This window comes from Malus sylvestris, chromosome 2, assembly GCF_916048215.2.
Source record: "Malus sylvestris chromosome 2, drMalSylv7.2, whole genome shotgun sequence".
NCBI classification, from domain to species: domain Eukaryota; kingdom Viridiplantae; phylum Streptophyta; class Magnoliopsida; order Rosales; family Rosaceae; genus Malus; species Malus sylvestris.
This window is the reverse complement of record NC_062261.1, coordinates 11,685,196-11,709,313: the sequence shown is the minus strand read 5'-3', so window position 1 is coordinate 11,709,313 and position 24,118 is coordinate 11,685,196. Positions and strand designations below refer to the sequence as shown.

The 24,118-nt window shown below is 40.1% G+C and overlaps 1 pseudogene; it reads right to left on the bottom strand.

Annotated features, from left to right (window-relative positions):
- Positions 1–3,559: 3,559 nt before the first annotated feature.
- Positions 3,560–23,707, bottom strand: LOC126601263 (uncharacterized; annotated as a pseudogene).
- Positions 23,708–24,118: the final 411 nt, after the last annotated feature.

Genomic DNA, 24,118 nt, shown 5'->3' with positions numbered 1-24,118 from the left:
GCATTTTGGAGCATTTTTGGGCATGGAATTATGCTTGGAGCAAAAGGAATGGACGAAATTTGAAGTTTGTGCATCATCATCTCCTTATAAATAACCATTTTAGCACACTCATTTCACCCAACACATTCACCTACCACTACATACACTCATTTCACCCAACACATCCACTCATTACAACCACCCAACACATTCACCTACCACTACATCCACTCATTACCACCACCCACTACATCCTTTTCCTAGCCTATAAATACATTCATCCACCCTTCATCAATGGGAGATCAATCCAAACACATCCATTCATCTTCACATCCATTCCTCCATACAAACAAACATTCAAACACTTACCAACACCTTGTGCCGTAGCAAAAGAAGGGAAGGAAAGTGCTTGGATGTGCTTGCTGTTCAACTTGGATCGTTGGAGCGTTTATGTGTTTTCTTTCTTTTGTTTCCAATGTTTAAATTCATTTTATTTTGTTTTGTTGTGAAGATGAGTGGTTAAACCCCTCTTGGCTAGGGGTGATTTCAAAGCCATGATTATGTGTGTAATATGATTTGATAAATTCCAGTTATGAACTCTTAAATCGTAAATGCAATTGGCTTAACTATTTGATTGATAACTTATTTGTATTTGTTGATTAAGGGTCGACACTTAATTGGCATGCATAAATCCGTTGCTAGAATATAAGGAAGTTTCACATAATCGTTACAAACTTATATTCACATGTAGTGGAGGTCGCTTATAAACGATCACGTTAAGTTCAATTCCTAGCATGAGTGACATGATGTCATAGTTGCAAGTGCTTTGTCAATGCTTATGATTTTCATTAAACGTAATGATCTTTGATTGTATCTCTATTATGATGTCATGTAGGGAACTTTAGAAGAATGTTTTGGGTTGTCGAATGATGTCATCCAATCCAATAAAACAAGGAAAATCTAAGAGTTAATTAGTGATGTCACGGTTAATTTGGAGCATTGTCATTCATAATTCAATGAAGTAGTAACTGGAAATCGAGTTATTTACATACATGTCATGTGTGGAGAAAAAGCCTCTAGCTATCCCATCCATCATCTTATTTCTCAAATTTATTTTACAATTTGTCTAGTTTTTCATACTTGTTTGTTTGTTTCAACTTCGTCCAAAACTCAATCCCCTTTTACTTTAGAGTGTCTAATTAGTTAGAATCTGTTTTAATTTGTGTTTTTAAATGTTTTGATTCAAGTAAAAGTCAATTTTTGTCCAAAGTCATTCCTAGTGTCTAGTTTAAGTTTATTTAGTTGTTTTAAGATGTTTTGAGTATTTTAAAATTTGCTTTAAGTCTTGTGAGTCTTTTTAAGTATTTTTAAGTTTAGTTTTATGTTTTTGAGTTAGTTTAGAGGTTATTAGCAAGCCCTCCTAATCCCCGGTCCAGAATGATCCCTACTTATACTTATACTACAGTTGTCAAAAGAGGGTTAAATTTGTGTGTTAAGCTAATTTTCGCATCATGCCACTTTGTTTTATGTGAAATGTACCAATTTTTTTAACACTATGGATACATTCTTTTGCCATTTATTATTTCTTATTTTTACATAGTTTTTATCCATTCATTCAATCAAAATATTTGTATTTTTATTGTAACCGTTTCTAATAGTATTATAATGAGGGATTTTAAATTTATAGGATTATAAATCTCATAAAATATCAAACAATTAATGTCAAAACTATAAAAATATAAATATTAATAGTAATATAATGAGGTGTATAAAGTCAAGGGACATTGATTAATCTTTGAATATTATTAAGGTTTTAATAAAAGAATGTTAAGGATTAGAGATTGCATCTAAAATATATTTTATCCTGGGGACGAAATTGTGTTTGTGAACTGCTTGCACACTTTGAGCAGAGCCACGAAACGTCTTAAAGAGAACAACTTAATCCGTAACTCATCCCAAAAATCATTCAGCACTCAAGACTTTTACATTTTCCAGGTAACTTCATTCATTTCTATTTTAGTTTACAACAAGGTAAGTGGCTCGAAAAGTTGATAGGACCTTGGATGGGCGAGATGTTGACTACTGGATCAGGATTACCAAGTCAACCCCAATTAAAGAAGAAATTAAGTTTTTTTTTTTTTTGAAAAAAAGAAGAAATTAAGTTATTTATTAATCTACATCCATAACCATAAGATGGATTAATATGCTAATGAAATATAGAAAGTCTGAAGGTAGGATGACAAGGAGAGAAAAGAAGCTGGTTCAATGAAATTTCAAAAAAGGTTCAACCCCATCAAGCACAAAATCTTTTCATTCTACTCACTGTGGGAACATAAAATATCCCGACCACACCAGTTGTACTACTCATCAAATATGACTATTCTGATCTTTAACGAAGTATGTTGATGGTTAGTAAAACCCTTGTGGGCTAATAGTATTAACGTATATATGTCCTTGTCAGCATGTATTCTCTACCTTATCCTTATCTTATCCACATCAGCAAGGTGGTTAGCTTAGTTACTGAGTTTGACAGTTGTAGTAGTTAACCTATATATAGTTGCATATCATTGTAAAAATGTAACAGATTATTATTACAGTGAAGATTTGCTTCTTCGTCTCCTTGTTTCTTCATCTTCTTGAATCCCTGTGATATTGATTTGTTTGATTCCACCATAGTTATGAAATAAGTCCCATTCTCTATAAAGGCCCTAGACACCCATAATTAGCAGGCCCTCATGCCCAATTCATAGCCACAGTCCAATTCCATCGTCACGCGACCTAGGCAAATTACCTTGATATTGCCCATCAGTCTTTTAGCAAGGCAATACTCATCAAAGCATATTTCAGGAATCTCAAAGGATTATTCATCCACCGGTGTGCAAATTAGGTGGCACTTTGCTAACAAGTTCAACGAACTTGGGAGTTAGGGTTAACTCCATGGTTCTCCATAAATAGCGAAGACCAATCACCCCTTATGCCGGTAACCAAGAACTCTCATGATACTCTTATTACTTCCAACAACTCTTTTTTTTTAATTTTTTATTCTTCTTTATTTTTATTTATTTTTTTGTCAAGGGAACATAAGGCCAAACCCGAACCATTAAATAATTCATAAAAGCAAGTCAAAACCTCTTTCAACAAAACTTATGACAAGGAAGCTTAAAAAGGTTATGAGAATAAGCAGTTACAGCACAAGGAGTGCATAAATACTTCCAACAACTCTTGACTAACACCACAATGGTGTTAGTCTAACCCCGTTTATCTCTTTTATTTGTGTAGGTTTTCATCAATTCAATTTGCGACACAAATTTGCTCTCACGCTAATGATTTCAGTCTGCTACTAATTATAACTAAGCAAGGTTTAAGGTTTGTTCTCATTCAACTTTACTTCAAGGCAAATTACTAATTAACAAATAAATCCTTCCTCTCTTTAATTTATAGCTACGATGAACTCACAACCAAGCTCACCAATGGCTGATGGAGGAAGATAACATGTTGCTATTACAATTCCAGCAGCGAACCATATTCAGACAACATCATTGGATCGAAGAATCGAGGAAACGAAATGACTGCTGCACAATCAGGTGGATACAGCTCTTGTTGCATCTTCAGAATGCCTCAATACCTCTTGCAAATACACAAAAAGGCTGATAGAGCCCAATTTCAACCTTTACTCAAATGCAAGATATACTAATAAGAACACTATACAATTAAATGTTCATTCACACTTTGCATCTGCACATATCTTAGCTTATATAGCTGGTTGCAGGCTAAAGAAATCCAACACAACAATTGACATCTGGCTAACTAAGGGCTGCAACTTGGCTTCCTAACATTACCCCTTCCTTAGAAATCAACCTTGTCCTCAAGGTTTAGCTTTGAAAGTTCCAGTAGCATTCTTTTGATTATGATTTGGCAATGGATCCAACTACTATAGGTTGATCTAGAGACAATGAGTGACATAAGCCAATAGTAAATAATAATAACAATCCTATTAATTTGCTGCAGCAATATGCTTCCACAAATAATACGAAGACTGATATGTTTTTCCCTTGTAAACGAGCAACAACATATGTACTGAACTAATGAAACCATAAGTCTGTGCTTCCACCAAGAGCTCACTGCTGAAAACATTAACTCCACATTACACCCTCTCCAAAATTGAGTAATGATATTGACCATACAATCAGAGTTTCCAGCATGCATAAGGATACCCAATGCAACTATGCACACTACTACTCCATACATTTCAATACCCACTTGAACAACATGACTCGTACCTCTGCTCTCAAAGTATCCAGCAAGCAAAGAATTCCAAGAAATATTTGGTTTAGTAATTTCGCACAAATCTGGGTCCAAGAAAAACCTCAAGGCATTATGCTCATTGCCACACCTAGATTACAGATGCATAATGACACTACTCACATGAACTGAGCACCTATATAGAAAGTCCACTTGTACACCAACCCTATGAATTTGTTTCCTTTCTTTCTCAGCAAACAAGGCACCAATCACAGCAGTAAGCACAAAATTAACAATTATGCTCGTAGTATTATTTGGAAAATTGTGTGTTAATACCAGCGGCCATATCGGTTGACAAGAATCTACCTTATCAATTGGCAAGCCCTATGTTTTGCGCAACACAGTATTTCCCACAATCCCATTTATTTTACCAATTGAGATGAGTATCAAACATAAAGCCTCATATGCTACATCGTTGTTATATGCAATAGCATTTTCAGATTCCTTTATATAAGAGGAAAATATTGTTCCAATCTTGTACCTGTCTCCAGTAGATGACTTTGCTGTCTCCAAAACATTGTCCCCAGTAGACTTCAAATTAAAGAGGCCTGGACTAGATGTTCCTCCTTTGTCACGAATCAACTCATGGAAGCCAAACTTCGAATGCACAATAGTACCATTTTTCATGACTTCACTGTTACAAACAAGAAATTTAGAACTATAAGCATCTTTGGTCTGAACATTTAAAGTAAAGAACCCACGAATGAGGGTAACCCCGGTGTCAGAAATCGGCATATGATAGCCTAATTGAAGATTGCAATCATTTGTTGAGTGTGACCTTTCATCAAACACATGGCATGCAGATGAATCAATTACCACAAACCCATCATCAGAAACATGAATTTTGAAAATGAAATCTTCGGCCATGTCATTCTTGCAATTAGATTCACAACTAGACAAAGGCATCATTCCTAACTGATTTAATTTATCTCCAAAAGTAGTACTCAAGCCGTTAGGAATTGCAGACCCCAAAACACAAGCTTGAACCTTGGATTTCAAGTAATCATAATCAAGAAATGGAGAAACTATCACAGAATCTTCAACTTTCTTGTCGAGTAAATCGAAAACCTTTTCATTCTTCCCAGCCAAATCACTTCAAAAAAAACCACAACTTTCTTGAAATTTGGAATTGGAATGAAACATTGCAGAACCCTCTTCGTGGTATTTGGCGTAGTCGCGAACCTTCTTGAATTTCTTCAATATAGGTTGTAAAGAAGGATGAGTCTTAGGCTTGTAACTTTGACAAAATTAAGAGAAGAACTGATTCTGACATGCCCCTATCCCTATATACCTCGAATACCAAGATAGGTACGTGCTGGCCGACACCTAAGGGTGACGAAAGCCATTTATTGAGTGCAAATGCTGAAAACAAAGGATTGATAAAACTTATAAATATAAAAGAATAAAGAATATGCATTTAAGGAACGTGTTCACAGCATACATCTAATCTAGAACACTAAAAGAATTTTGTTGATGCACAAAATCAGTGAGGACTTTGGTACAACAAAAAGTGTTAGGTTTGTGACATTCGCTAGATTGCTCTGGTCACTAGTGTGGATAAGTATGTAAATGGATGGAGACAGGGAAGCAAACACAAGATGTATGTGGTTCACCCAGATTGACTATGTCCACAGAGTAGAGGAGTTCTTATTAATTGTGAAGGGTTTACACAAGTACATAGGTTCAAACTCTCATTTAATGAGTATTAGTGAATGATTTAGTACAAATGACATTAGGGTTTATTGTGGGAGAATGATCTCTATTTATAGAAAATAGTTTCTAGTTTCATTATGACATTGACACGTGTCGTGTTGTGATTGGCCCTTGATGTCGAAACGTGTCGCGTTATGATTAGCCTCTGATGTTGACATGTGTCGCGTTGTGATTGGTCTCCTGGTTGGAGGGAGACTCTTGTGGGTCCTTGGTGGTATAATGTTGACCGGTGCTTAGTAGTTTCAGGGTTGGTCAAGTATGGTACAAATAGTGCTCTCCTAAGTTCTAGAGTGAGGGAAGCTTTTCGATTGGGGACTTGCAAAATCCAAGCCATTGAGTAATCATGAAACTTCTAAGTACCGAAGTGTGGTATCATTTTCACTTGCCTTATCTGTCTCATAGGTAGATGTGGCATCTTCTCTTGAAGTACTTTTCCTCCATTCAGGGGTGGTATCTCTAACCGGTGGAGATGCACAAGGTAATGTATCAATTTCACTTGAAGCTTACTTGTAGTTTCAGGCTTGGTCAAACGCGATACAAACCCTATAGTGAGAGTCCCCCAAGTCTCTGAGTGAGAGGGTCTGCCGAAGGAGGTAACAGACAAGGTAAGCAATCAGACTTCCAAGCAAGCAACCCTGGATCAGAGGTTCGACTTCGGCTTCCGGTTGATTGTTCTCTTTTTCCTTGTGTTGTAAACAACAACAAGGATAAAGAAAAGCAAATGGAGAAGAGATGATATGAGATACTTTTGCTTTTGAAGGAGTAATGGATGAATCGACACATGTTTTTGTTGTACTTGTTGACTTTTCACAAGCTTATTCTTGAACTGGGCTGGAGGGTTTTCTGGTTTCCTCCAAAGGAGCGAGTTGACTTAAGAATTTGAGGGTAAAAAAAAGTCCCCCAAATCTAGAGTACGTTCGACCCTGATGATATGAGATACTTTTACAGTTGACAAAGTAACGGATGTGGCGTGGTGAGGTTTTGCTTTTTGGTGACGGTGTCAGTGAAAGGTTGTTGAAGCTTCTCGAGTTCTTCGAATAGGGCAGCGATGCTGGGTTTGGATTTGATTTAAACTCTTTTGTCTAGGTTGTGCGGTTCTGCAAGAAAAGCATCGTGTTGTAGTGATCTGTTCCAGCTCATCATTGATCCTTGTGCTTTAATCTGTTACAGCATTTGTCCTCGATGCAGGAGTGGAATGCAACCTTTGCATTTAAATGGTCCTTCAGAGCACTACTTCTCAGTGACTCATCCATGCGTGGCAGCTTCATTGTAAAGCGTAAATATCATATCAATTGTTCTGAGGTATTTGCCGAAGGACTTCGTGACCTTGACAATAGTTGAGGATGAGTACTTGAGAGCAATGTTAGGTAAGCCACCATGTAAAGATTCTAGGCAATCAGTTCCAGATCGGAAGTTTTATTTCAGGTTCCGACTGATTGCATTTTTTCTCCTTGTCCTGCAGGTAAGAGCAATGGCAAAGGAAAAGACAGGGAAAAAGCATGATATGAGATACTCTTGCTTTTAACCCTGATGATATGAGATACTCTTACTTTGGTGTGGCTTGTTTGCAGAGGTATTATCGGGGGGGGGGGGGGAAGAAGTTGAGTATTTCGAGAGACTTTGCTGGGAGTGCTCTCTCGGATGTGAAGCAAAGTTGAGCATTTTTTTTATTTGCAGGATTGCCTGGCCATGGAGGAAGGAGGTTGACATATATAGGAATTGTCCTAATAGCAAGTAGTAACGCTATTCCTTTACCCTTCTCGGTCATAGCAATGTAGTGGGAGCTGCAAGATTTACGTGTTTTAACTTTGTCAGAGCACTTTGAAAAAATGGTCTGTGGTATCTGGAAAGCTGCTGTTGCGTGTGAAGATTGCAGACAAATTTTATCAAATGAAATCTGGCTCTCGAAGTTTGGAGAGCGTTACCTCTTTGGTTTTCGAATAAGCAATCTTGTTGGGTCTGGCTCTCGAGATTCGGAGAGTGCCTCTTCGATTTTTGAGAAAGCAATCCTAGTGGGAGTCTGGCTTTCGAGATTCAGAGAGTGGTGCTTCTTTGATTTTTGAGAAATCACTCATGGTGGGAGTCTAACTCTCAAGATTCAGAGAGTGGTGCCTATTCGATTTTTTGAAATAGCAATCCTGGTGAGAGTCTGGCTCTCGAGATTCGAAGAGTGGTGCTTCTTCGATTTTTGAGAAAGCACTCCTGGTGGGAGTTTGGCTTTCGAGATTCGGTGAACGGTGCTTCTTCAATTTTTGAGAAAGCACTCTTGGTAAGAGTCTGGCTTTCGAGATTCGGAGAACAGTGCATCTTCGATTTTTAGCAAGTAATTTTGTTGGGAGTGTTTTCTCGGATATGAGTAAATGTTGGGTATTTTTGCCAGTCTGCCTTGCCACGGAGCACGGAGGTTGACACACATAGGTACTTTCCAGTTATCAAGCAGTGGTGCTGTTCTTTTACCCTTGTGGGTAATAGTAGGGTAGCTGGACCTTCAAATTTTATGTGTCTAAACTTTGTGAGAGATCTTTGGCAAAATTATCTGTGGTACCCGAGGAGCTGACGTTACGTGTGGAGATTGTTGACAGATTTTACTCAGGGAAATCCTCTTCTCGAAATCCGGAGAGTGGTGTCTCTTCGATTTTGAACAAGCGATCCTTTTGCCCTTTCTTTTATAGGGGCATCAATTGTGTGCAAGAGATACGTTCAGAGAATTATTGCTTGTAGAAATTTTCCCCTTATTTTTTTACTTCAGAGATTTATTGCACTCATCTTTCCTTTATCATTTCTGAAAATGTCTGGTCCATCTGACCGTCATATTGACTTGAATATTGTGGAAGAGGCAGCCACGTCTCCTCAAGAAAACATATGGTGCCCATCTTTCTTATCCCCTACTGGTCCTCTTACCATTGGGAATTCTGTGATGAAGAATGACATAACTGCTGCCGTGGTGGCAAAGAATCTTCTCACTCCCAGAGACAACAGACTACTTTCCAGACGGTCTGATGAGTTGACTGTTAAGGATTCTTTGGCTTTCAATGTTCAGTGTGGAAGTTATGTGTCTAATATGGCCCACCGCCTATTTGCTCGAACCCGCCAAGTTGAATCATTGGTGACTGAAGTGGTAAGTCTCAAACAGAAGATCGGATGGCTCAAGCACAAGAATAAATAGTTGCACAAGCTTGCACATAACTACGCTACAAGCATGAAGACGAAACTTGACCAGCTGCAGAAATCTGATGGTCAGATTTTAATCGATCATCAGAGGTTTGTGGGTTTGTTCGGAAGACATTTATTGCCTTCATCTTCTGAGGCTGTACCGCGTATTGAAGATCCAAATGATCAACCTCCGGTGCTTCCTCCTTCTGGGGTTCTGCCCAGTACTAAGGCCCAGAATGATCATCCTCCGGTGTCTCCTCTTTCTGGGGCTCTGCCGACTGCTGAGATTTCTCCTAAGCAACTTTTGTGAAGGCTTCCTCTTGTTTGTTTATTTTGATTCATGTATATGTACATATCTATAACTTATCGGAGATATCAATAAATGAGCTTTGCTTCATTTTAGCGTATTGTGTTAAATACACTAAAGCATACTTCACTGTGTTCTTTGATTTTTTTTTTGTTGAAGTTTGCATGTTGAAACTTCGTGGGTGGATCCTATAGGTTGAAATAGTGCTCCCTTAATTTCTCGAGTAAGAAAATTTTTTCGTTTGGAGACTTGAAAAAATTCAAGTCACTGAGTGGTCGTGAGATTTCTGAGTATTAAGGTGCAATAGCATATGATTGGAGTCCTCCAAGTCTCCGGGAAAGGATAGTTGTCAAGGGAGGTGTCTTGATGGTAACCGAGTTGTCAAAGTGACAAGGCCTTATTTTTATGTCACACCTTCATATACGCCTCATCCCAAAAATATTTCCAACTTTTGTGTGTTTGATGCTGCATGCTGCTAACCAGACAATATCAAGTGCAATTAGTAGCTTTTCTCTCTTTTTGATGAGTTCTTCTTTTTTTTTTTTTTGATTTGACCGTGTCCTACCCAGCTCCCTTTTCTATGTTACTCTTCTTTTTTCTTCTTTTCTTTGGTGTTTGGAGCTTGCCCTTGTTGCTGTTCACTTTTTTTTTTGGTGGAATTGCTTTTCATTTCCACTAACAACCTGAGTCGCTGCAGTATAACACTATCCTCTATAGTTCAAATCGCAAAGCCATCTTCATGAAAGTTGTTCCTTAACTCATTAACTACAATATATCCATGTTCGTTATTTGTCTGTCAACCCGTCATACCTGTTGTGGGCTTCAAAACTCCATGTTCTCTTGCTCAGATCAATATACTTTCTTCATAAAAGTTGTTCCTCATCCTTTCTTTCATATCATATCAAAAATTTAGAACAAAATAATGGTTGAATATTTCCAGATCTTCGAAACACTACAGCAACTTTGAAGCCTGCAGAAATCCGACCGTCATGTTTGGAGTTTCAATACTCTAACTTCCGTCGCTCAAACAGAAACATTTCTTTCTTGAAAGTTGTTCATCTGCTCAAGAACTATAAGATATCCAAAATTCAGCTCTACTGAAGAAGAGCAAGAGTTGCAGAAATTTGATAGATGAAAGGAGGCGGAAGAGGGAGAGGGAGAAAAAGGCTGCTTGGATTGGATTTTTAGTCTGTGGGAGACTCCAGTTTTTGTAACACATTCACTACTGGTGAATTTCTTGTACTTTTGTCCATTATTAAACTTGGGACTTTGGCTTGTTGTTTGATCCATTATAATATGTTTGGGAACATATATATAATTGTATGTCTGTTTATGATAGGGATGTTGCGGATGTAAAACAAAAAATGTTTGTGTTTACCCATGTGTTTTTGTATAGGTTCAAGAGGATCTTGATTTCGTGAACAAAATTTGTTTATTTGCAGCAGGGCTTTGTGTTTTGGGTATGTAGCTTGAATAGTTGAAGCTATTTTTAGGACATAAAATTTGATTTAGCTTTACACTATCTTGATCAAGAGTGTGTGAAGCTCTTGCATGTTTTAGTGTTGAAATTTTGTAGTGAAGCTTTGTGGGTGAAACTTTGTATGGTGAAGCTTTGTAGGAGCTTTGTAGGGTGAAACTTTGTGGGGTGAAGCTTTGTAGGGTGAAGCATGGGTGTTGAATCCTTGTAGGTGAAGCTTTTGTGTTGAAGCTTTCTAGGTGAAGCTTTAGTGTTGAAGCTTTGTAGGTGAAGTTTTTGTGTTGGAGCTTTGTAGGTGAAGCTTTGGTGTTGAAGCTTTTGTTAGTACCATAAATTTATTTTGCTTCACATTGTCTTGATCATGGACCAAAATATCGATATTTTGCCAATAATATCGTTTTTGTGAGAGGGCGATATTTTCACGAGTATCCATTTAATTATCGTCAATATATCGCAATAATATCGATAATATCACGATATTATCGGAGGAATTCGTCGTTGTCGTATGGAACCCTACTCCCCCATTGACGACGACCTCTTCGATCTCCTCCTGGACTCTCTCCTCCTCCTCGTCTTCAACAAGATCGGTGACTTGAAGACCCTCGGCCGCCACTGCGTCGTTCTCTGTGGCGGTGAACGACTCCCGACGATGTGGCAGTCATTGGATCCCATTCTTTCGACGGCGGAACCTACTCGAACCATTTTCGTTTGCCGTGAAACGACCTGTGGTGGTCGGAATATCTCTAAACACCCACGACCTTGCCGGAGATGGGTGTGGCTAATCCTGAGCCGATTTCGTCCCAAAAACCTTAGAAAAACACGAGATATAACTTAAAAATTCACATCTAAGCTTCAATCTAGACCGGAGAAGATTAAGAAGCTTGCCAGAGAGTTCCTGCGCTTGCCGAGTTGCAGAGATGAGAAGGAAAGGGAGAAAGACGAGGTTTGATGACGATGATGATGATGGTAATGATGTTTGCACGATGGTGTTGCCGTGTGTGTGTCTCGGCGACAGAGAAGGAAGAGATAGAGGGTTTCGAGAGAGAGAGAGAGATAAAGTGCAGAGAAAGAAGAAGAAGAAAGAGAAATGAAAGAGGGTCACGTGGTAGGGGACGGAAAGAGAGAAGAGTGAGGAGTGATATGGTGCTGCCACGTGGCAGTTTGGGAATGTTTAGGAATCTAGATAAAGGGTCCAGATTTAATCAAAATGGGGGGGGGGGGGGCAAAATGAAATCTCAATAAAACTTTAGGGGACTTACGAAATTATACATATAATTGGGGGTTGGGGTGTTACACATCGCACCCACTACCTGTAACCCAGGAAAAATAAATAAATAAAACCCTAATAGTTGAGGTAGTTTTGTGTGAAAATAAAATAAAATAAATAAATAAAACCCTAATAATAGTTGAGGTAGTTTTGTGTAATTTACCCTAATATTTATTATCTAGGATAAATTTCTAAATTTAAAAAAAAATCCTAGGGATTCGAACCCCTCCCATTTTACTCCTTCAACACCTTGACCACCATATCACTTATGTTTTTGCAAAAATATGCAAAAATATTTATATATATGGTTTTGTTTTGAATTCTTTTTGCAAGAAACAAATCTACACATAGAGATGATGAAGATAGTGAAAATTTTGAACCTCATAGGAACTCTATGTGGTACTAAGTCACTCATGTATCTTACCATGCAATGTATAAAGTGTAAAATATTGTACTAATTCATTATATATAAATGATTATGGTGTGTTTAAACTTCTTTCATTAATTACTACATATTTTCTACACTCACAATGTTTGCCAGCTTGCTTTATAGTCAACTTAAATTAGTTAAATCCATCATGCAATGCATTTCCTTCCAATGTTTTGTGATAAATTAATAGATAATTGACTAAATAAACATCCTGCAAAGTTTCAATAAAAATTTCCAAGTTTTTCTTACAATTTACGTGGTTTTTATTCAATTTTTATCAATATCGATAATATCCCAATATTTCCATTTAAATTTTCGTGTTTTTGGACTACTGATATTTCCGATATCATTGATATTTTATACCTTGGTCTTGATCAAGAGTGTGTGAAGCTTTTGAGAATTGTAGTTGCCTTCCATTGATGAAGCTTTGTTGGCACCATAAATTGATTTTGCTTCACACTGTCTTGATCAAGAGTGTGTGAAGCTTTTGAGAATTGTAGTTGCCTTCCATTGATGAAGCTTTGTTGGCACCATAAATTGATTTTGCTTCACACTATCTTGATCAAGAGTGTGTGAAGCTTTCGAGGTTTGCACTTGAATCCCATTGATGAAGTTGTTGTGTTCCCCCTTCCATTTTTTTTTGGAGTGGGGGAACTGAACATTAGAAATTTGAAACTCCCTAGCTTGTGTGGAAGTTTGAAGATTTTTCCATGTGGGGCTTTCTCATGGTTTGAATTTGAATTTCGAATTTCTTTGGCTATGTTGAACTATCTATATAAGAATGATAAGTTTCCACTTTTTTCCTTGCCTTTATTTGCTCATTTTGTAGTGACTTTTTAAGACAAAGTGCTCTCTAGTTGAGAGGGATTCCTACATTGCTTTGCACCATCTTCAAGTTGGTAGTCTTATCCACTAGATTGCATGCTTTCATTCTTGTTGAATTGTTTGAGTGTTCATGTATTTGGTTGAGAACATGATGAACTGGTTGAGCTTTTCTTCATGCCCTAGGAACTTCCTTATGTTTCGATCTTTCATGTAGTGATAGAGTTTGTTTTTGTTTGTTGTTGATATCAGAGTCTGGAAGTCCTAGTGATGAGGGCTCCCTTAGCTCTAGCTCTGGGTTTGAGCTTGCACTGTTGGAGTCTTTAGGGCCTTTATTGGAGTCTTGTACCAAAGAAACATTGGGTGATCTTCGCAATTGCCAAACCTTAGCCAATATTGGTTCTTCCTCCTTCATGTCAGTGGGAAGGAGAGAAGATTGTTGCCTCATTTTCCTACCATCAATCCCATCTTCCCTCAAACTATAGAGTCTACTGGCTAAGAAGGTGACCCTAGCTCCAGCCGTAAGAGGAAGTATAAGGAAGAGGTTGGCATCATCCATTGGAAGGACTTGAAGGTTTCCATGCAACCAAGTAGTTTTAGGTATGTTAATAATTGCCTGGCAGGATGTCCATCCACTGTTGACGAGCTTGGCGAGCTGCTAGATGAGAACGAATCAGATCGTGATCGGATGATGAGGTTATCTTCTTATGTAAGTGTTACTCTGTCATTTCTTTACTTTCTCCCCTCTTTTTCCTGGCAGTGACAATTATCTTGTCATGTAGGTCATGATGAGTACGACGACAGATTACGAGAGGTCGAGCGGTACAAGGCAAAGTTTAAAAAGAATAAGTAGCTTGTGAATGACGCCAGAAAAATGAGCAAAGCTTTAGTTGATGCCATCTGCCTCAAGGATCAAAACTTTGAGAGTTTAAAGAGGTGGAATGGTGAGAACGTGAGGCTCAAGAAACAATTGGAAGTGACTAAGAAATAGTTGGAAACAACTATCCTCGAGGTTTCCAAGGGTAAAAGGGAGTTGGATAATGCCTTGGTTGAGGTTTCTGGGTTGAAGAGGAGTATCCCAATTGAGAGGAATGCTGTCGTGCAGAAGTTTTTAGGTTCCTAAGCCTTTCACGATGCCTTTAGACCTCACTGCATTCGGGCGACTAATTTTGAGAAAAGGAAATGGATGGTCGTCCTTGAACGTTATGACAATGGAAGCATTATCCGAAAGTATCGTGATAAGATGGATGAGTACCGACAAAAAGGTGAAGACTTCATCCTTGCAATTGATCCTAGCAGTGAGGATGACTCTAATAATGAGGCTAGTATCGGTGAGCAGTCTCAGGAGAGTGAGGATGGTCCTGGAGATGCTAAGGATGGTGGTGATGGCGATGGGGTTGAAACGCAAAGTGATATTGTCAGGGGTTCGGCCTCAGATGAGGATGACTCATAGTGCCCTCTTTTTTCTGCATGTAATCTGGATGTACGAGTTTGTTGTTTGTATGGTATGTGCCATGTACTCTGGATGTACTAGTTTGTTGTTTGTGTGGCATGTGCCATGTTGTAAGCGTGAGAGCTTTTTATTTATGGATGTTTACGACTTTGTGTTGTATAGTTTGATGTTAATTACCAAGTATTTGCATTATCATTGATGAATGCTTGGCTATGTTTGAGCAAATCCTTTGTTTGGATATAAGCCATAACTTGGGTAAGATTGAACGAATATACTGTGGAGCTGTTCGTTTATTTGTATAGTCTTGTTGACATATACTTAGACTTTATTTCCTGTTGGGAGCATTCATGTTGAAGCTTTGAACCCAAGTGTTTCATTGCTAGGAATGTAAGGGAATTAGGACCGAGTTGTCTAAATCACCTCTTTATTGAATTTATGCCAAATGGTCTCCATTACATAGGATGCTGAACGACTGAAGCTTAACACTTGTACAATGTGAGTTTACTTGTAATAGTACTTCAAGTGATCAGTGTTCCATGGATGGCCAAGGGTCTTGCCATTGGAGCTTCTGAGCTTGTATGAGCCAGGGCGACTAATGCCAATAATTTTAATACCCAGTTCCCCACTTTGAAAGAGCGAGGTTTGACCTTTGAGTCATAGTAGTTGGAGATGCGTTGCTTGTAGGCGACATTCCTCAAGAGAGCCTGGTTTCTGTGTTCCTCGACTAGATCTAAGTTGAGGGTAAGTTGTTTGTTGTTTTCACTTTGCACGTAGTTTTGGACTCAGAATGTTGCTTGCTCAAGCTTAACTGGGACAACTGCCTCTATACCAAAAGCAAGTGAGAATGAAGTTTCTCCTGTTGAAGTCCGATACGAAGTGTGGTATGACCAAAAAACTTGGGGTACAAATTCTGGCCAACAACCTTTAGCCTTGTCCAAGTTGGTTTTTAAAGTGCGCTTGATTATTTTGTTGATGGTTTCAACTTGTCCATTAGACTGGGGATGAGCTAGGAAGGCGAAACATAAGTTGATGTTGAACTTAGAGCAGAACATCCTGAACTTATTGTTGTCGAACTGTGGCCTGTTGTTAGTGATTATCGCATTGGGAATGCCGAATCTACAAAGGATGTTCTTCCATACGAAGTCTTCTATTTTTGCCTCAGTGATGGTTGCCAAGGGTTCTACTTTGACCCACTTTATGAAGTAGTCAACTGCAACGATTTCATAGCAGACCTTGCCTTTCCCTGTAGGCATTGGGCCGATTAAATCAAGTCCCCATTGGGCGAAGGGCGAAGGGCTGATCATAAGAGTGAGCGGTTCGGGAGGAAGTGAGGAATAGTTGCGTAACGTTAACACTTATCACATGAGTGAGATATTCTGATGGCATCTTGGTGAAGTGTTGGCCAATAATATCCTTGGCGAAAAGCCTTGTGTACAAGGGATCGAGATCTAGCATGATCTCCACAGACTCCTTCATGTATTTCCCGAAGGATAATTTCTGCCTCCGCGGGTGTAAGGCATCTTAGGTACAGCAGGTTAAAACTCGCTTGTAGAGTTGGTAATTAATGATCAAGTAATGGGTAGACTTGTACCGAATCAACTTAGCTTGGACTTTATCATTTAAGAGGGTGCCATGAGCAAGGAATTTCTAAATCAGGGTAATCCAACTATGCCTTTGTTGTAAGTTGCACACTTCCGCGGCCATGGTGCTGCCAACAATTCAACCTAAATTTTCCTCCCAATCTTGTCTTCCACTACTGAGGTGAGGCGAGCCAAAACGTCTGCATGACTGTTTGTCGCTCGAGGAACTGGGGTGATCTGGTAGTGGAAGTGCTTGAGCAACAGTTGTGTTTGCGTAAGATATGCTGCCATGGAACTATCCTTAGCGTCAAAGTTGTTGGTGACCTGGTTAACCACCAATTGGGAGTCACTGAAGATATCATTTCGTTTAACCCCAAGGTGTTTGGCTAAACGTATGCCTGCTATGAGGGCTTCATATTTGGCCTTGTTGTTCGACACCTTGAATTTGAAACGAAGGGCATACTCCGTTGCCACTTTGTCGGGGGTAGTAAGGACTAGCCCTGCTCTACAACCCTGTTGGTTGGACAAGCCATCAACATATAGACTCCATGTCGGGGTTGTTGGTTCTATTTTCTAAGCTTCCGAGGGTAATGAAACCACTTCTTTAGGCATAAAAGCAATGTCAACAGGATATGTGAAGTCGGCGATGAAGTCTGGCACTGCTTGGCCCTTCTCAACTGGCTTTAGTTGGTAGGAGATGTCAAACTCACCCAATGTTATCGCCCATTTGATCATTCATCCCGAAGTGTCATGACTTTGAAGTATTTGTCGAACATGATGATGGTAAGCACGATGATGGAGTGTGCTTGGAAGTAAGGGCGTAGTTTTCTAGCAGACATGACCAATGCTAGAGCCAATTTCTCAATGTTGGAGTATCGTGTCTCCGCATCTTGTAAGGTCTTGCTAGCGTAGTAGACAGGCCGTTCGATGTTACCATCATTTCAAATGAGAACAAAACTTACTACTGAAGCTGATACTGATAGATAGATAATGAGAGTGGTACCAACCTCAGGTTTGGAGAGCATAGGGGCTTTACTCATGTAGTCCTTGAGGCTCTTGAATGCCTCGACACATTTATCAGTCCATGTAATGTACTTCTTACTTCCTTTAAGTATTTTAAAGAAAAGAGCACATCTGTCTGTGGCTTTAGAGATGAACCTGGTTAATGCTGCCACTTTGCCAGTAAGGCTCTGGATGTCTTTTAAAGTGACCGGTTCCTTTATGTCGAGGATTCCTTTGATATTCTCGGGATTAGCTGCGATGTCTCGTTGGTTAATCATGAAGCCCAATAATTTGCCAAAGCCTACGCCGAAGGTGCATTTGTTAAGTTTCAACCTCATTCGATACCTTTTCAGAATGGTGAAAGTTTCAGATAGGTTGGCGATGTGTTGGTCAGCATGTTTGCTTTTGAATAGCATATCATCAACGTATGCTTCCATGCTCTTCTTAATCTGTTCAGCAAACATTGAATTGACTAGTCTCTGATGAGTCGCCCCCGCATTGTTTAGGCCGAACGGCATGACTTTATAGTAGTATAGTCCTCTGTCAGTAGTAAAGGCCATGTGTTCTTGGTCCGGAAGGTTTATGAGGAACTGGTTTTATCCTGAGTAAGCATCCATGAAGCTCAGAAGTTCACACCCTGCCGTAGAGTCTATAAGTCTGTCTATGAGAGGAAGAGGAAAGTTATCTTTCAGGCATCATTTGTTTAGGTCGATGTAGTCGACACACATTCTCCACAAGACCTTTTGGAGCAGGAGACTTTCCTTAGTCGGATTCTTCTTAACAAGGACAACATTTGCTACCTACGTGGGATAATTGACTTCATGGACGAAACCTATGCCCTTGAGTTTTTCAACTTCTACTTTCATTGCCTCTTATTGTTCAGTGTCATAAGATATTCGCTTCTATCTCACTGGTTTGGTCTTGGGGTCAATACTTAAATGATGACAGATGATATCGGGAGAGATGCCTGGCATGTCTCGTATGACCAGGCGAAGACCTTAGTGTTCTTTTGCAAAAACGAGATCAATGCCAACTGAATGGGTGGTGATAAGGTGGTGCCAATCTTCACCATGCGATCCGGATAATCTTTTGAGATAGAGACCTTCTTCAACTCTTCAGCAGGTTGTGCTTGCTAGGTGAAAGAGTCATCTCGAGGATCGTTGGGTTGACTGTTGCCACCGTGAAGACCCAAGTTGGCTTCGCCCGAGCTGGTCTTTATGACTTGGTCGTGTATAGAAAGGGTTTCCTTAGGCACATGCAGGTGTTGTTGCTTGACTGAGGTGTTGTAGCATGATCGTGCACTAAGTTGATCTTATCTGATGTAACCATTGCCATAGGGGGTTGGAAATTTCATCAACAACATATGTGTGGATACCATGACCTTAAGATCATTGATGCATGTGCGCCCAAATATGACATTGTATGCTGTTGGGCAATCAACCACCAAGAAGTTAGTGGTAATGATAGCTGTGTAAGGGCTATACCAATGGTGAAGGGTAAGTGTATACTCCCTAAAGGTTGCACGATATAACTAGAGAAACTTATCAGAGGAGAAATCGAGTGATCGAGCAAGTGTTCAGCTACATTAAGCGCCCTGAAAGCTTCAGCAAACATGATATTGACTGAAGCCTCCATCTCTACCAGGATTCGTCGTACATCAAACTTGGCTACGTGAGCTTCCATGATTAATGGGTCGTTGTGAGGGTAGATGATGCCTCTTTCTTCCTCAGGGTAGAAACATATTGGATCCCAATTAGGCTTTTGATACTTGCCTCTCCTGATGTCTTCCACTTGAAACACTTGGTGGCCAGGCCTTAACGTTCGTTCACTGTTTTTCATGGCCCTGTTAAAAGATTCAGATATAGGTGTGCCGCCGCTTATGGAATATATCACATTCACTTGGCGTTGGTTGCGGTTATCCCTTGGAGGGTGAAGGAGGAATTAATCAATTTTTCCTTCACGTGCCAAAGCTTCAATATGATCGCAAATGATGATACACTTCTTGCCATCATGGCCGTTATACTCATGGTAGTAGCAAAACACGCATATGTTCTTCGTGGACTTGTAGTCCGGTTGTCTGGGCTTTGGCTTTGGTATTAAGGGAGCTATACTTGGGTAAATGGCCACGCATGTGGCATTCAAAGGCATATATGTCTCATACCTCGGGGTAGGGCCTCTCTTGACACGTTCTTGGCCCCCTGTGTTGACTGCCTGGGGCTGGGGATTATCGTGGCAATACATTTGGTTATCGTGGTAGTGTCCTTTACTCATTTTACTAAAATAAGACTGGTAAGGATGTGAATCTTTCATTTTGCCTTGAGATTGATATGTTTGTTGACTTGGCAAAGTATTAGTAAGGCAAGGGGAGGCACCGCTGCCATTAAGAAGGTTAAGATCTTCTCATTTAGTTGGATCTGGCTTCCACTCCCTACTTGTTGATAAAATATGGCTGCAGGGGGTTTCCCTTGATATGTCCTTACTTCGGTGGAGGCGTGGTTGTAAGCCTGTGCCATCACGTCAGAGTAAGTCTTCCACTTGTTGGCATTGATCATGTACTTGAATAAACAGTCACGTAGGCCTGCCTTGAAGGCCTTAAGGGCGATTTTATCATCTGCCTCAGCACAGTGAGAATACTCATGGCCGAATACCGGCATACTCTCGTAGTGACTCGTCCGGCTTCTGGCGAATAGTGTACAAGTCATCTACATAATGCAAGCGATCGATCTAGAAGATGTGTTAAGAGACAAACAGTTTCATCAGTTCCTCAAATGAGCCTACTGTCTCAGGTGGAAGACTGCAATACCATTTTAGAGTTTCGCCAAAGAGGGTGGAGGGGAAGAGAAGACATCGCTCTTCGTCGGTGCGCATCCGGTATGCCATAGTGGACTCAAAGAGGTTAAGGTGTTCAATCGGGTCCTTCTTTCTAGTATAGAGTTGCAAGCCAAGCTTCTGCTTTGTCTTTGCTTGGAGGGGGTGTTGAGGATCCTCCTTGTAAAAGGGCCAAGCCTAGGTTGGTTCTAATCAGGTATCTCAGCTTGTCGTTCGGCCTTCAACTTGTTTACTTCCTTAAGGAGCTGTAGGACAAAAGGGTCCTGAGTGAAGTCATGTACCACTGAAGCTTTCTTTCATAAATCTCCGTCTCCTCTTGGAGGTAGGAAGGTTTGATCAAGAGCATGTGATTTTTCCCTGGACTCGCCGTACTGACTTCCAAGGTATGTTTGTCGGAACATCTCTGAGTCCTCTAGACTTTCGTGTTTCTCTAGGACTTGTTACCCCTTCCCCAAATTGGTACCCGACCTGGGCCGTGGTAGGGGACCGAGTCTCTCAGAAACCCTTAGGTCATTAATCTTTGAGCTTATGTGGATGGAGTTCTCTCGATGTTGCTTCAGGAAGTCCCGACAGTCGCGATAAACAGCTTTCGATCAATCCGCCCCTTCCGTAAGGAGGTGTCTTCCTCCACTTCTCCTGCTTTGGGTTGAAGCAACTGGGTTGAAGAAGTCTCATGTTGATTATCACATCGATGGGTAGCTCGCTCCCTATTAGGGATATCTATGTCGAAGACAGGTGACCCTCCGTGTTGGGGGGCACCCACTTGATGGTTAACTTCCACGGAGGCAACGAGCTCGTGTGTTTGAGCATGCCTAGCTTCGTGGAGCATCTCGAAGAGCTTCTCATATTGCTCTTGGTAGTTTTTTGGTTGGTTAAGTATGGTACAAACAAATTTAATATAAAAATTGAATGAAACAAATGATGGATCCTACACCGAGAGGACTCGAAGATGCTAATGCGGAAGTGCCTGGATGCCGGGATTGTAAGCCTCGATTTTAAGTCCTAAAGGGGGCGTAAAACAAACATGAGTGGACCAAGTTGATATATATATATATATATAAGAAAACAGTTATCAACATACTAACCTCCATGTTTTATGAAAACTCGTATATCATGATAAACATAGGTTTTTTGAAACCTTGCATGTCGTGCAATGTCTCAAATCATAACTTGTATATATAATAATCACTAGTGAATGTCCGATAACCCCCACGCCCCATACCAGCTCCCCGTTTCTGAGCAGACAATCAGAGGAAAATTACCCCAGGCCCCATGATGGCTCCCCGTCCCTATGCTAAATAGCCAAAGGAAACATACTTTAGGCCCTATGCCAACACCAAACTGTCGCCCAGGAGGGACTGAAATCTATCCCTACGTCCCGTAGCGGAAATGACCACTAGGTAAGTACAAAACCATTGAACATATATATATTGAAAAGCAACTTCATAGTCTAAAGTTATCCATCATCTATACTATAAAGAGGTGTTCGAAACATGTTCGATATATCATATCGTCATCCATTAGATATTCTATAAGAACACAGGTTATTGGAAAAATAGTAATAAATCAAAATAGCCCCAGTAAGCATTTTATCTCACAAAACGTTTCATAAAACGTAATCATCAAATCATGCTTTCATGTATGCATTTCTACTATTAAAACATGCATTTTTAAAAGGGGTCCACTCACAGTACTTAGCCGCCGAAGAGCCACACAAGTAGCGAAGACGGAAACGCCACAAATAATTGCCCCTAAGCACATAAAAGGTCCAATTAATAAAACTATATAATAACAATTGAATTTGGGAAAACGGACTTCAAAAACAAATCCAGGAAATTAGCCTAGGAGAAGACCTGAACAACAACCTGAAAAGTCAACGGTCAAAGTCAACGTTGATCGTTGACCGGTCAAAGTCAAAGTCAACGCTGACCATTGATCGGGTCAACGGTCAGATCAGGTCCGGGTCAATGGGTCAAATCAGGTCAACCGGGTCTAGGCTTGGATCTGGGTTGGGTTTGGGGTTCAAAGGCCCAAGGATTTTGGGTTAAAAGAGCCTACGGGCCTAAGGCCATAACTGAATGGCCCAAGGGCCTTTGGGTTTTTAACAGAAAATAAACAAATAAAATAAATAACAAAATAAAAAGATTGGGATTCCCTAAGGTTTTGGGCTTACGCTCAACAGCCCGAAGGCATGGTTCGAAGGGGCTTTAGGGCTTGAAAGCCCGGCCTGAGTTCCAATTGTGGGTCGCTAGACCCATTTGAAAGAGAAGGCCGGATTTTGACCGGAAAACTGAACAAACTTTAAACGTTAATAACTTTGTCAATACTCAACAAAATTGAGTGATTAAAAAACAAAAATCATAGTTCTCGACAAGATGAAGAGAATGGTACCTCACACGACATCTAGCTCGTAGTAGTTTGTTCGGAAAACTCCTCGAAAGCCTTGGAGGTCGCCGGAAACTGGGTAAGATTCAAATGAACATAACTTCTTCAATACTCAACGAAATTGGGTGAAACTAAAAGGAAAGTTGTAGTACTCAGTGAGACGAAGAGATTGATACCTTGTACACCAGCTAACTTGCCGTGATTTAGCCGAAAATTGGCTCAAAAGGGACGGTGCTTTTCGTCGAAAATTTACGGAAGTCTCCCCGACATGTTTCTTCATGGTTTGACGTCCAAAACACAACCACATGGTCAGAAAAGAACTATGGGCATGAAAAGATAAACCTTTGGGGTGTTTCTGAGACTTAACAAGTTGGAAGGATGAGGAACCTCGTTAGAGTTCCTTTAAGCACTACCTAGACGAGAGAGAGAGATAGAGAGAGCATCGCGGAAATGAGGTGGTGATGTCGTTGACGTCGGGAAGGTGGTGTGGGTGTGGGTGTACTTGAGTGTGTGTGGGTTGGTCCTCGGGAAGAATAAGAGAGTACATAAAAGGGGCTCGGGGGAAAAATAGAAAAAGAAGAGAGAGAGGGAGAAGAGAAAACCGGGAGAGAGAAGAGAGAAGAAAGGGGAACCGGGGACACCAAAAACAAAGTGGGCCCCCTGGGCACACCTATTAAGGCCTTAAAAACAATTTTTAAATAAAAACCCAAAACTACCTTTAAAATCGGGGGTGGGGTGTAACAGATTCACTCTCTCTTGGGCATGAATTTTTTCCTCATGGAAGGATTGAAGCTTGAGAACGACTTGGTTTGATTTCTCAAAGGAGATAGAAGATGCCATTTTGATGAATGGCGGATGCGAGCCCACATCACATTTGTCCACAAAATCGCAGTATAGTTTTTTGAATCGAGCATCAAAAGAATCTTCACGAGCTTCCATGGTGTCAAATCGCTGGATTAGCACATTAAGAGTGTTGTTAATCACATCAAGATGGTTTTGAGATTCCATGGCTTCATTCGCCAATGCACGATTCAATCAGCAAAAGAGAAGGGATTGAGGGATCAAGACTGGCTTGATACCAATGATAGAACCCCACTTCAACCTTTACTCAAATGCAAGATATACTAATAAGAACACTAATACAATCAAATATTCATTCACACTTTGCATCTGCACATATCTCAGCTTATACAGCTGGTTGCAGGCTAAAGAAATCCAACTCAACAACTGACACTTGGCTAACTAAGTGATGCCATTTGGCATCTTAACAAAGGCCTATCACCCTCAACGTTGCAGCTACGACAGAGTCTTCACAGAATGAAATTAAAGAGAGAGTGAATCACATTGACTAGCTAATATACTAATACATAAATACTCTTCTCAAAACAAATAATGCAAAAAGATAGAGCACATTTAACC